This window comes from Lissotriton helveticus, chromosome 1_1, assembly GCF_964261635.1.
Source record: "Lissotriton helveticus chromosome 1_1, aLisHel1.1, whole genome shotgun sequence".
In the NCBI taxonomy this organism is placed as follows: Eukaryota; Metazoa; Chordata; class Amphibia; order Caudata; family Salamandridae; genus Lissotriton; species Lissotriton helveticus.
The window spans coordinates 96,651,998-96,664,258 of NC_136057.1; the positions used below are offsets into that span (position 1 = coordinate 96,651,998).

Sequence of the window (12,261 nt, forward strand, 5' to 3'; positions counted from 1 at the left end):
TGAGCCCCCCGTTGTAAGACGCAGACGCTAATTGGCACAAGCAGCTTGTAAATCACTTTCTACAGGCGATGGGCGGCAGTGAGCTGACGCCTGCGGTGAACTGGGGATCGGCGGCCCCAACAGAGCTCAGAGCGGTAGAAAAACAACTCTTACATTTTACCGAGAATCATAGCAGTAGAGACAAGTAAAAAAAAAGAAACCTCAATTTCTGATAAACTTAACTGTTGCCTGTCGCGGATTACCAGATGCGCTTTCTTATTTGACAGCATTCATTTTCTGGTTTCATCCTTTCGCTCACAAACTTCTCTGTATTGCCAGATCTATGTGTATCACGTGATCCTGTAGTCTCACATCACTGGCCTTGTTGCTAAGTGCAGGTACTTGTACACTTCTTGCTTCGTGTTCAAGGTCCATCTTAGCTCATAAGACAGTGCAAGGCATTTTGAGCACAAGGAAAGGAGTAACTTTAGTGTCACCTTCCATACCCAAGCAGAACCAACTTCCAACCATCTCACCATTCTTCTGTTTCCAACTGTTTCCGCTTGTGTCCAACTTGACCTTTACATGCGGCCCCTCCTTGTAAACAGCAGCAGTGTGTGGGGCTCGCAATGTGTGGGGCTCGCAGTGTGTGTGGGGGGCTCGCAGTGTGTGTTGGGGGGGCCTCGCAGTGTGTGGGGCTCGCAGTGTGTGGGGGGGCTCGCATTGTATGGGGGGGCTCTGTGTGGGTGTGTGGGGGGCTCGCAGTGTGTGGGGGGCTCTGTGTGGGTGTGTGGGGGGCTCTGTGTGGGTGTGTGGGGGGCTCTGTGTGGGTGTGTGGGGGGCTCTGTGTGGGGCGGCTCTGTGTAGGTGTGTGGGGGGGCTTGGTGTGGGTGGCTCTGTGTGGGTGTGTGTGGGGGGGGCTCTGAGGGGGGGTTCTCTGTGGGTGTGGCTCTCTGTGGGTGTGTGTGTGTGGCATTTGCGAGAGATTAAGCTATTGGCATTGTAAATGACAATGCCATTTATTTATGTTTTCAAAACCAACACAAAAATAAAAATGTTGTCATATACAATGCCAATAGCTCTAACTTTTGCAAAGGCGAAACCGTTGCATTGTAAATGCTTATTTAAATATCTGTTTGGTGCCAGTGCATATGACTTTAATTTCTGCCTTTGGGATTCTATGTTACAAGTCCATAGGGTGCATGTATCCTTTGTGAGCTTAATAAAATGTTGAAAATTCTATAAATCCTCACTCCTACATCCAAGTTCTCTCAGGCTACAATTCTACACTCTGCTCTGTATAAAAAACACCTCAACATTTTCAAAATTCTGCAACTCTGCATTGATTTGGCTTGTAAATTATATTTTGGGAAATTTTCATGTATTAAGTATTTATTTTTAATACTATAGGTGATTGAAATTACTGACGAAGAAAGCAAGATTTAGCACCAGGCAACTGAAGTCAGTGCCATAAGAAGGATTATTTTGAAAATCTGAAGGACATCCAGCATTCTACGTTTAAACAATTTCCAAAATCTAGGTGTGGCGAGGAAGTGGGAGCTGAGGAAAGTACTATACTGTAAGTGAAGTCTCTAATTTAGCATTTCATTAACCCAGAGCAATGCCAAATCTGTGCACAGAATAACCTTCATCTAAAACATCATGTAATTCCAGAGAGGAAGCACACACTGCATAAAAGAAAGTTATAACAAAAGGTTTCTTCTGCAGACCATCAAAGAAAAGACGCTGAGAGAAGACTCCGAAGCTGACACGTTTACAACCAAAAGATTGGAAAATCACCTTTGTTCAACAACCATTTTTAACCAGTTACACAAGTTTGAGACTATCTGACTCTGGGTAGAAAACCACGACCCACTCTGCTCACTCTTGTGAAAACCTTAAAAATTCACCACTTTATTGTGTCCATAACCATCTCAGATTGTTTGTTTTTTATTGTGTACTGTTCTGTAATTCTATGTAAATCGCCTCAACAGTATCTGCTGTGAATGAGTGATATGTAAAACTGTTCAATATAAAAATGGATTAAATGAGCACAGTTGCGCTATAGGTAATGTAAATAAATCTTCGTCTTCAGAACTACAAACCTTAACATTACACCAAACATAGAAAGGGTAAAAGGAACTGATGTTCTGAGACTCGTGATCCACAATAGTACTGTGCACGTTCTAACGCCCTCAGTTACTGCCATTACGTCAGTGCAAAAAGGTACTTATCAGTTTAATTAATAAATATCAGACTAACACCTTATCACTGCATTGTTAAGAACCTATACAAATAGATTTGAGAAAATCTTCAGTCACAAAATAAGTTGCTGCAGGATAGGCTATAACCTAAAGACTATTATCTGCTAAAAATATTTCGACAGGTGTTACAGGGCTGCTTTCAGACGTATTTTGCTCAATTGAAGTGTTAAGAAGATTACACACAATTTCTTTTAGAGATAAATACTGAACATTATCTAAACAAGCCCAACTCTAAAATTGGGTTCACTCTTACTGTGGCATATAAGCAAAAGAAAACTAAACATAGAGATATTAACTCTAGGAATACACCTTATAAAAACACGGACTGTGAGAACAAATTCAGTGTTCAAAACCGCCTCAATCAAGGCAAAATAACCTAAGTTGGGGAAAAAAGTTACATGTGCCAAAAAAGATACAGCCATAAATCTAATCTCACAGAATTTGACACAATGCACACTGGGGGAAACCACTCTCAGTGCAAAGTATGCCAAAAAAGTTTCAGGCATAAATCTTATCTCACTGTGCATATGAGAATCCACACTGGGGAAAACCTTATCAGTGCTCTGAATGCCAGAAAAGGTTTAGTATCAAAGCGAGTCTATATCGACATGCATTAACCCACTCTGTCGAAAAACCTTACCAGTGCACTGAATGCCCAAAAATTTTCAGCCGTAAATCTTATCTCACTGAGCATTTGAGAATCCACACTGGGGAAAAACCTTATCAGTGCTCTGAATGCCAGAAAAGGTTTAGTATCAAAACAAGTCTATATCGACATGCATTAACCCACTCTGTGGAAAAACCTTATCAGTGCGCTGAATGCCAGAAATGTTTCAGTGACAAAAGAGCACTTACTATACATACAAGGACTCACACTGGGGAAAAACCTTACCAGTGCTCTGAATGCCAGAAATGTTTCAGTTACCAAAGCATTCTCACTTGGCATAGAAGAACCCACACTGTGGAAAAATCTTTTCAGTGCTCTGAATGCCAGAAATGTTTCATTGACAAAAGCAGTCTCACTTGGCATATAAGAACCCACACTGGGTATAAACCTTTTCAGTGATCTGAATGCCAAAAATGTTTCATTATAAAAAGCGGTCTCACTCAGCATATAAGAACCCACACTGGGGAAAAACCTTATGAGTGCTCCGAATGCCACAAATGTTTCAGTGTAAAAAGCAGTCTCACTAAGCATATAAGAATCCACACTGGGGAAAAGCCTTATCAGTGCTCTGAATGCCAGATATGTTTTAATCAAAAAAGCAGTCTCACTCAGCATATAAGAACCCACACTGGGGAAAAACCTTATCAGTGCTCTGAATGCCACAGATGTTTCAGTGAAAAAATCAGTCTCACTCAGCATATAAGAACCCACACAGGGGAAAAGCCTTATCAATGCTATGAATGCCACAGATGTTTCAGTGAAAAAATCAGTCTCACTCAGCATATAAGAACCCACACTGGGGAAAAGCCTTATCAATGCTCTGAATGCCACAGATGTTTCAGTGAAAAAAGCAGTCTCACTTACCATATAAGAATCCACACTGGGGAAAAGCCTTATCAGTGCTCTGAATGCCAAAAATGTTTCAGCCAAAAATCTCAACTCAGTAAACATGTGAGAATCCACACTGGTGAATAAAATTATCAGTGCTCTTAATGTCAGAAAAGATTCAGAGGTAGAGATGGTTACAAGCACCATAAGAAAACACACCATTCAAATAATTCAGTGCTCCGAATGCCAGAAAAGCATTAATTTTAAACGCAATCTCACTCTACATGAGCAGACGCACACAGGGAAACAACATTACCAATACTGTGAATGCCAGAAATTCCTATTTGATAGGCACAGCCTCACTAACCATAAGCGACTCCATACTGATGAAAAACCTTATGAGTGCTCTGAATGCCAGAAAAGCTGCATGAGAAACTCCACACTGGAGAAAATCCTTATGCCATAAAAGCTTGAATCTGAAAGACAAGAGTTATGCTTCACGAGAGATCCCACTCTGGGGAAAAGCCTTATGAGTGCTCGAAATGCAAACAAAGTCTTGAATACAATGTCATTTCACATAAGAGAATTCACACTGGACTAAAGCCATATACAGGTGGGGAAAGGCAGAAACGTTATACTCAGAAAGGAGATCTCACTAAACATGAGAAATGCATCCACATGAGGTGAAAAGTAAGGCATAGCTTGAGTTGCAGGAAATTTTCTAACAACCTGACTTTACATGAGAGAGCACATATTGTAGTTGCAATAGGATTCATCAAGAAACACTTGCAGGATAACTTAGGCTGCCCGCATGTACCTTCCAAAGAAATTTCAGGCCTGGAAATATTTTTAATTGCAACAGAATCCACAATTTGAGTATCTGAAAGTTACAAAACTCTCAAGGTCTTTACTTTACACAGAGAAGTGTTAGTGCTTGCAAAAATCAACTAATTGCCAATGAAATCACAATAATAATGTCTTAAATATCCACCCAAAAGGTTTCTACTTGCCCTTGTTTCTTAACATATGACTGATATCTATTTTTCCATGATAAGATTAAGCCTATGCGGAGTTCCTCGGTGAGGAACTCCGCAAAGTGACAAAAAAACTCTGGCGGTCTACACGGAGTTCCGCGAGCAGTGGAGTGCGTAAGGGTCATGCCGTTTGTGGTGATTTCATCCCATGTCGGAGAATCATTTGGCCCTTCTCTTCCAAGAAGTTATGGATCTCTTTGCCAAGGGAACTATCAAACGCATCCCTGTGCCAGAAGTAGGTCAGGGTTGCTACTCCCACTACTTCTTGGTACCCAAAAAGACATAGGCCTGCATCCTATCTTAGTCCTCAGGGACATCAACGGCTTCCTCCGAAAGGAGAAGTTCAAGATGTTAACCTTATCTCAGGTCTTGTCTGCCTTCGACCCTGGAGATTTGATGGTAGCGTTGGACTTGCAGGATACTTACTTTCACATCCCCGTTTTGCCTGCCCACCGGCATTACCTACGGTTCCCGGTAGGCCACATGCATTTTCAGTTTACCACGCTCCCCTTTGGCCTTATCAGCCCCCCCCGGGTGTTCACGAAAGTGATGGCGATGATTGCAGCTCATCTGCGCAAATCAGGGGTTCCAGTCTTCCCCTATCTCGACGACTGGCTGTTGAAGGCGAGCTCGCCCAGGTCGTCTCCCACCTCCAGACTACGACGGACTTCCTGCATTTGCTGGGGTTCACAGTTAACGTGCTGAAGTCGCACCTGATTCCCTCCTATAAGCTCCTTTTCATCGGAGCAGTTCTGGACACAGCACAGTTTTGGGTCTATCCTCCCTAGCAGCAAGTCCAGGATATTCGGGCTATGATACCGATGTTTCAGCCTCCATCCCGGTGTTTGTGCCTCCTGCATCCTGCTGGTGCATCATGCCAGATGGCATATACGTGCTCTGCAGTGGGACCTGAAGTTTCAGTGGGCGCAGCACCAGGGGAATCTCTCCGATGACGTTCAGATTTCGGAGGGGACTGCAAGTCAGTTGCAGTGGTGGTTCACGAACCAGGATTGGGTCAACAGCAGATCCCTCTCCCTTCCCTAACCTGAGTTCACAGTAGTGACGGATGCGTCACTCCTGGGTTGGGGCGGCCATATGGGAATGCCGGAGATCATAGGCCTCTGGTCTCTGGCGGAGTCCAGGCACCACATCAACCCTCTGGAGCTCCGGGCGATTTGTCTTGCACTGAAGGCATTCCTTCTTTCTGTCAAAGGAAGAGTGGTTCAGGTGTTCACGGACAACACCACCGCCATGTGGGACTGCAACAAATAGGGCAGGGTGGGGTCGTGGACCGTATTTCAAGAGGCTCTTCGCCTTTGGACATGGCTGGAACATCAGGGCATATCTCTGGTAGTTCAACACTTAACAGGTTCACTGAACGCCACGACGGACAAACTCAGCCGCCAGTGCATGATGGATCACAAATGGCATCTTCACTCGAAGGTGGTGCTAGGTCTCTTTCAGTAGTGGGGAGAGCCTTGGTTAGATCTATTCGCCACCGAAGAGACTGCTCAATGTCAGCAGTTATGCGTGTTAGAGTTTCCAAGGTGGCTCTCGCTCGGCGACCCTTTTCGTTGCGAGTGGAGTTGCGGCCTCCTGTACCACTTCTGCCAAGATTGCTGAAGAAGATCAAAGGCGATCAGTCCCAAGTCTGGTACCCCGAGCTCTTGAGCATGGCCATCGATCCTATTGTTAACAGATTTTTGAAGTGCATTACTCATCTCTTTCCTCCTTCTCCTTTCATAATGCCCTAGTGGGAGTTGAATCTTGTCCTCACTTACCTTATGTGTGCACCCTTTGAGCACCTACATAATTGTCCTCTTCGCCTCTTTAGAAGACTGCTTTTTTGCTTGCCATCGCCTCTGCTTGCAGGATGAGTGAGCTTCAGGCTTATCTTCCAGACCTCCCTTTCTTGCTGTCCATCCGGACAAAGTAGTCCTCCGTATAAGCCCTCTGTTCTGCCCAAAGTGATTGCCTCTTTCCACATAGGTCTGACCATCACATTACCTACCTTCTTCCCACCTCTGCTGTGTTTTTCTCTGCCAGGCGCATGACATATAGACTGTTCACACACTTTCTGTAGTATGCTTCGTTCTGGGCAGATAAACTCGAATCCCCACTCTACATCTAACCTTGTGTTAGTGCAGCCCGATGTAAACAGTAATTGTAATGTATTTAGATTTACATAACACTTACTACCCCATATGAACTTTAAAGCGCATTTTCGGTGAGTAGCACGCTACTCCAGGATCCAAAAATGATTAGTGGTGAATTAGTGTAGGGAAATATAAAATGTATTTGAGAGCTGGACATGTTGGTCTGTTAGTTGGGTTAAAAAAGATAGTGGGGGGATAGAAGAGGGAAGGTTTTGCATTTGTATAGCGCTTGCTACCCCTGATGAAGTGTTGAAGCGCTTTTCGGCGAGTAGCATGCTACTCCAGATCCCAAAAAGATGAATAGACAGATCAATTATGGTGGGTAGGTTGTTTGATTATATACAGACAACTGAACGAAAATTTATACAATTTTGTTGTAAAGTTGTATCCAAGAGACAAGTATAGTCTCTGATAATCATGTATACAATACTGATACATTTTAAGTTGGCTTGCCATCAAGACTGATGCCCCGTAATGTTGATGCAAAGTCATCTGTGCTGGAGTATCTTAGACTCTTGTTGAATTGTCCCATCCACCTTGTAGGTACTGCTATTTGTATCAGGTCCACGTTGTAGGCAGACACAAACGCCTAAATTGTGCACTATTTATATTAAGCATAATGTAGGTCAGCAGATGACAGTAACCACTGTACAAGTTGTATTAGGTGCTTAGAAGTAGAGTGACATAGAGGGCAATAAACACTCACTAAATCTTTTTTTTATTATTAACAGTGCTCATAAGACCATACAATTCAATACCATGTACAAATAGCCCATTGGGGAACAGTTTAGGCATCATCTGGGGATTACACATCAGAGAAACACAAGTGTCTTTCATGAATACAAATTGACTACTCCTCCAAGGACTGCACTGTATTATTGACACGGGCGAAAAGGCAAACAAGCAGTCAGGAGGCGCACTGATTGTATACCCCCCACCTGACAGGATGGTGACAGACCCCAACCACCTGCAGGGGAAACGTGCCACCTCACTTAATAGCTGCCAGACGCTTTACTATGTAAGCAGACTGGTGGTTTACAACTGCGCCTACGTTGGGGCACCACATGTTTTTTCCAGCATAATCTGGTGTGCTCCCCCCTGTGTGTGATGATAGCACCCACTGAAAACTGCACCGTTGTGTAGTCTGGGACAGTGCACCTTCCATGTAATTCTGAACTGGGCCTTTAAATACGGTACTATTTTGTGTGTCTATTTAATTCAGGTATACAAAGAATGTGGTACTACTTGTATACTAGGGTAGGACAGGGTAGATTGAATTTCTATGGTGGCAGAAATGTTTTTGTCAAAGTGCTTTATGTCATAAATACTCTCCCGTACCCTGAACATAATGAGATTACGTAGAATACACCTCTGCGTGCCGAATGCTGCCATTTGTATTTGAAGACCAGTGATTAATGTGGCTTTATCATTTCATGAAGCTTTATTCGGTACATGTTAAACAAATGACCATAAAAGCATACAGGCAAAAGAAAACATTTACATACAAATAAAATGCAAACAGGATTAAAACATCATACTTTTCCGATGATAAATAGATTTGCATATAAAAGTAGCGGTAAAAACACATATATCAGGAGAATTTACATTAAAAATCAATTTCATAGCTGCATCAACACTGCGAACTCCATACTTAATGAACAATGGTTTCAGGTAAACCAATCTAAGATGCTAGAATAGAGGGCAGATTAACATAAAGTACAGTGTGCTTTGCTTGGTATGACCGTCACATGGGCAGGGGCCTACAGGATGTTTTTTAGAATGAGGAAAGGCCACCAAGACGTGGGCCATGCCAAATCTCAATCTCGTAAGATAGAACCTACGGGCCGGCCTGGTTACCTGTCTCAGGTACAACTGCGGACCTTCACATTCATTGTACATAGATTTATAGTAGACAGGTGAACATTATTAGCTTGACGCTTTTCTACTTGATATGCTAAAAATTTATTTTTCAGCACAAGTTTTGGTATATCACCGTGTGGTAAATAAATAAATAATACCTCTATTTTTGAATGAATATATGAATAACAGATAGCTCAATAAATAAGAGTCAAGATTCGAGGTAGTAGGAGTTTGCAGGTTTAATACAGCATAAAGGACAGGAACAGGACAACCTGCACGGGGACAGGATGGCAGCGCTGCCTGGGGGCATGATCTGGACTGAGCAGGCGTAACTTTAATAACAATGTACAACATATATATACTAAAACAATTGCATTACAGTGAATACAGTAGGCGGAGCAGTGGGTGTGTCGTGTAGAAGGTGTGTCGTGTAACAGTCGCGAAAGATAAGGCTAAAAGTAGGTGTAACAGGGCGTATACATAGACATGTGATGCAAACGTAACAGAATATGTCATAAATGGGGCGGAAACATGGAGGGGGCTACCTAAGGAGCCGGGACCTCTGACCTAGTGGTGCGCGCAAGCTGGCAATGACGTGTTACTAGGAGAAGCTGGGGGCTATGACTTCTGCGCTAGAGGAGGAGACGAAAGTCTGGAGAGTCAGGGCGACATGTACTTAAACATTATCTAGTATCTGATGTTTAGAGAACATGTTGATAGAATCCAAAAGTTATCAGGGCAAGGGCTAACAGACACTAAGACTGGTGCATACATTATTCTACATGTAGTGTGTGTAAAGGAATATTAAATGACCATTAATACAGTATTTCTCTTACATGGAGACGTAAAGGCTAGACGATGACTGAAACTATTGATGCGATTCAGTAGCTTAGGAATGCAGAGAAGGAGAGCTGGACTGATAACTAGAATCATAACATACTCTTGGCAGACTAGCAGGCAGAGCCAGTCCGTGCCGGTACTGTGAGGCAGGAAGTAAGTGAAGGGTCATGGATACAGGTGGGGGCTGTATCGCTCCTCAGCGAGGGTTCAGGAGACAGGAGCTGAATCTGGTGTCCGGGCCCTTTTGAGGCCTAGAAACGGGGACTTTTACTGAATTAACGTGCACACCGTGAAACGTGGCAACATAACCTTGCATAGGCCTAATACTCGTAGCTTTCACGAGAACTGGAAACTGGCATGTTAGAGTTGGACACAACTGTAATTGCGTCTTTAATTGACCATGAGGGAATACATATGCATATTGATCATGCACATATAACATAAGATGGGGAACACGTAGGGACACAGAACATGGCAAAATTTACTTTTCCACATTCCCTCCTTGTCACTACGTTACCATCAGGAAACATCAATATTCATGATACCATCTATCATTTCATACAGTATCATTTGCTCGTCTCGAATTGTCTTGGAACGGGATCTAGAGCGGGGTTTAGGACTAGGGATACAGGATGTAGCACAAATGCCGCAAATCGCAGGGCCACATTGTAAACAGAGGCAGCAACTGAAAATGATCATTACTGCTATACCTAGGAATGACAGTACTTTCCATCCCCAGGCAGAAATTATACTCCAGAGCCAACCGGACCATGTCCAGGTGCCTGGATTCTGGTGTAACTGATGGGCAATTTTATGAAGTCTGGTTATAGCTGAATAAACAGACGGCGCGTTATTAGGAATGAAAATGCAGCAACTAGATCCGATGACTCTACATGCCCCGCCCCTATCGGCCAGTATGACGTCAAGGACGAGACGATTTTGCAAAACTACAAATCTCATAGCAGATTGCTCTTCTGTTAAGTTACCTAGAGCAGAAGTAGTCTCATTCACTACTGCTTCAAGGGTTCTGGTTAACCTACGGATTAGCTTACTATTCTGGACAGGACCTATAAAGAAGAAGAATCCTTTATTAAAATCTTGATACTGTTCTAGAGTGGTTTCAGTTTGATCGACAATCGGGGACTCGATCTCCCTTCTATGTCTAATGTGTACTAGATGTGTGTTTCTATGATAATCGGATGGGGCTAGGAAAACTGGTGGCAGTAGGAAGGCAATGTAACATGTTCCATCCCAATCGAGGGGCAGACGAACATATGCGGTCTGACCACAAACAAAATATGAATGACGTGAAGCTTTGAAAATAGATTTCCCACTGTCACTATACTTGACAATAGTAGTACAATCACTATGTCTACATGTGTAGAACCATTCTTTCTGACACATAATTCGCCTTTGACTGGTAGTACTGAAATTGCAGGTAAGTCTGGAGTAGTATCAGACTGAACATTAAGGACCATAAAATTCGAAGAATAATTACCTAAATTATAAACTTCATTTTCTAGATCTAACCCGGTTCTATGGGAAAGACCTTGCTTGTCTGGAAAACATGTACTGTTTAGAAGGGACATATCAGTTGAGGATGACGTTAACGTGGACCATGCTCCACACGAACCATTATGTGAAAATGGATAAGGAAAGAGTGGCAGAACTCCCTTCGGTGTCTGGAAAGGGGGGAGTCGAGCACACACCCAACAATTAGTGGCATTTCTGGTCTGGTGTGAATAGTGTAACATTCTGATGAAGGTGTTGTTGCGCATAGCAAGACGATAGGATAGTTCGTGAGGAGGCAGATCACTAAATGTGTGCTCTACTGTAGCATTAGAAGACTTATTTACATGAGAAATTGGAAAATATAGATGCAGTGCATAGCTTGTACAGGTAACCATCAAACTCAAAAATAGAAGGAAACATAAAATAATGATACATCTGATAGAGTTTTGACTAACTCTCTCACTATGGGGGTCTATCTTATACATGTCAGAAACCTGTCTAACCGTTTCACCTAGGAGAGGACTTAGACAATTAAACTGGCTGACTTATTTTACTAGACCGGAGCTTCTGTTTATACTCCTGCTGCGGAGTTTTCTCTAACAGGGAGGGTTTCAGATCAGAGTCATTTGCGGGACAGTCCTTGAGAACAGTGTTTTGACAGTCCTTAAAATCCTGGGAATCCTCGGAAATGTTTTTAGGAAGAACTTTGGTCCTGAGTCCGTGAAATCTCTTTACGTGCGACAGATGCACCCAGCCTTTTCTCCCTTCCAGCTTGACGGCAGTACGGGTGGTAAGAAGGACTAACTTCGGTTCCTTCCATCTAGGTTCCAGTGGACTTGAACGATCAAAATTCCTGACGAGGACCAAGGAGCCAAGAAGGACCTCGTGTGGCTTGACTTCAGTATTGTCGGGAAATGCAGCGGCAACCTGTGAACGACAAGAGTGTAGGGCAGACATCAAGGAAGCTAGGTAATCTGTCAGCATATTACTGGAAACATCTGTAATACTTCGGGGTCTAGGTGTACCCCACATATTAGGGGGGCGGCCGAATACGACCTCATACGGGGACAGACCTGATCTGGAATGTGCGACCATGCGCATATAGAATAGGGCGACTGGCA

The 12,261-nt window shown here is 43.3% G+C and overlaps 1 long non-coding RNA gene across 1 annotated transcript; it reads left to right on the forward strand.

Moving 5' to 3' along the window:
• The first annotated feature begins 1,393 nt into the window (after positions 1-1,393).
• On the forward strand, positions 1,394-2,046 carry LOC144756728 (uncharacterized). Its single transcript, XR_013595287.1, has 2 exons — positions 1,394-1,558; positions 1,654-2,046. It is a non-coding gene; the product is annotated as an uncharacterized LOC144756728 (long non-coding RNA).
• The last annotated feature ends 10,215 nt before the right edge of the window (positions 2,047-12,261 follow it).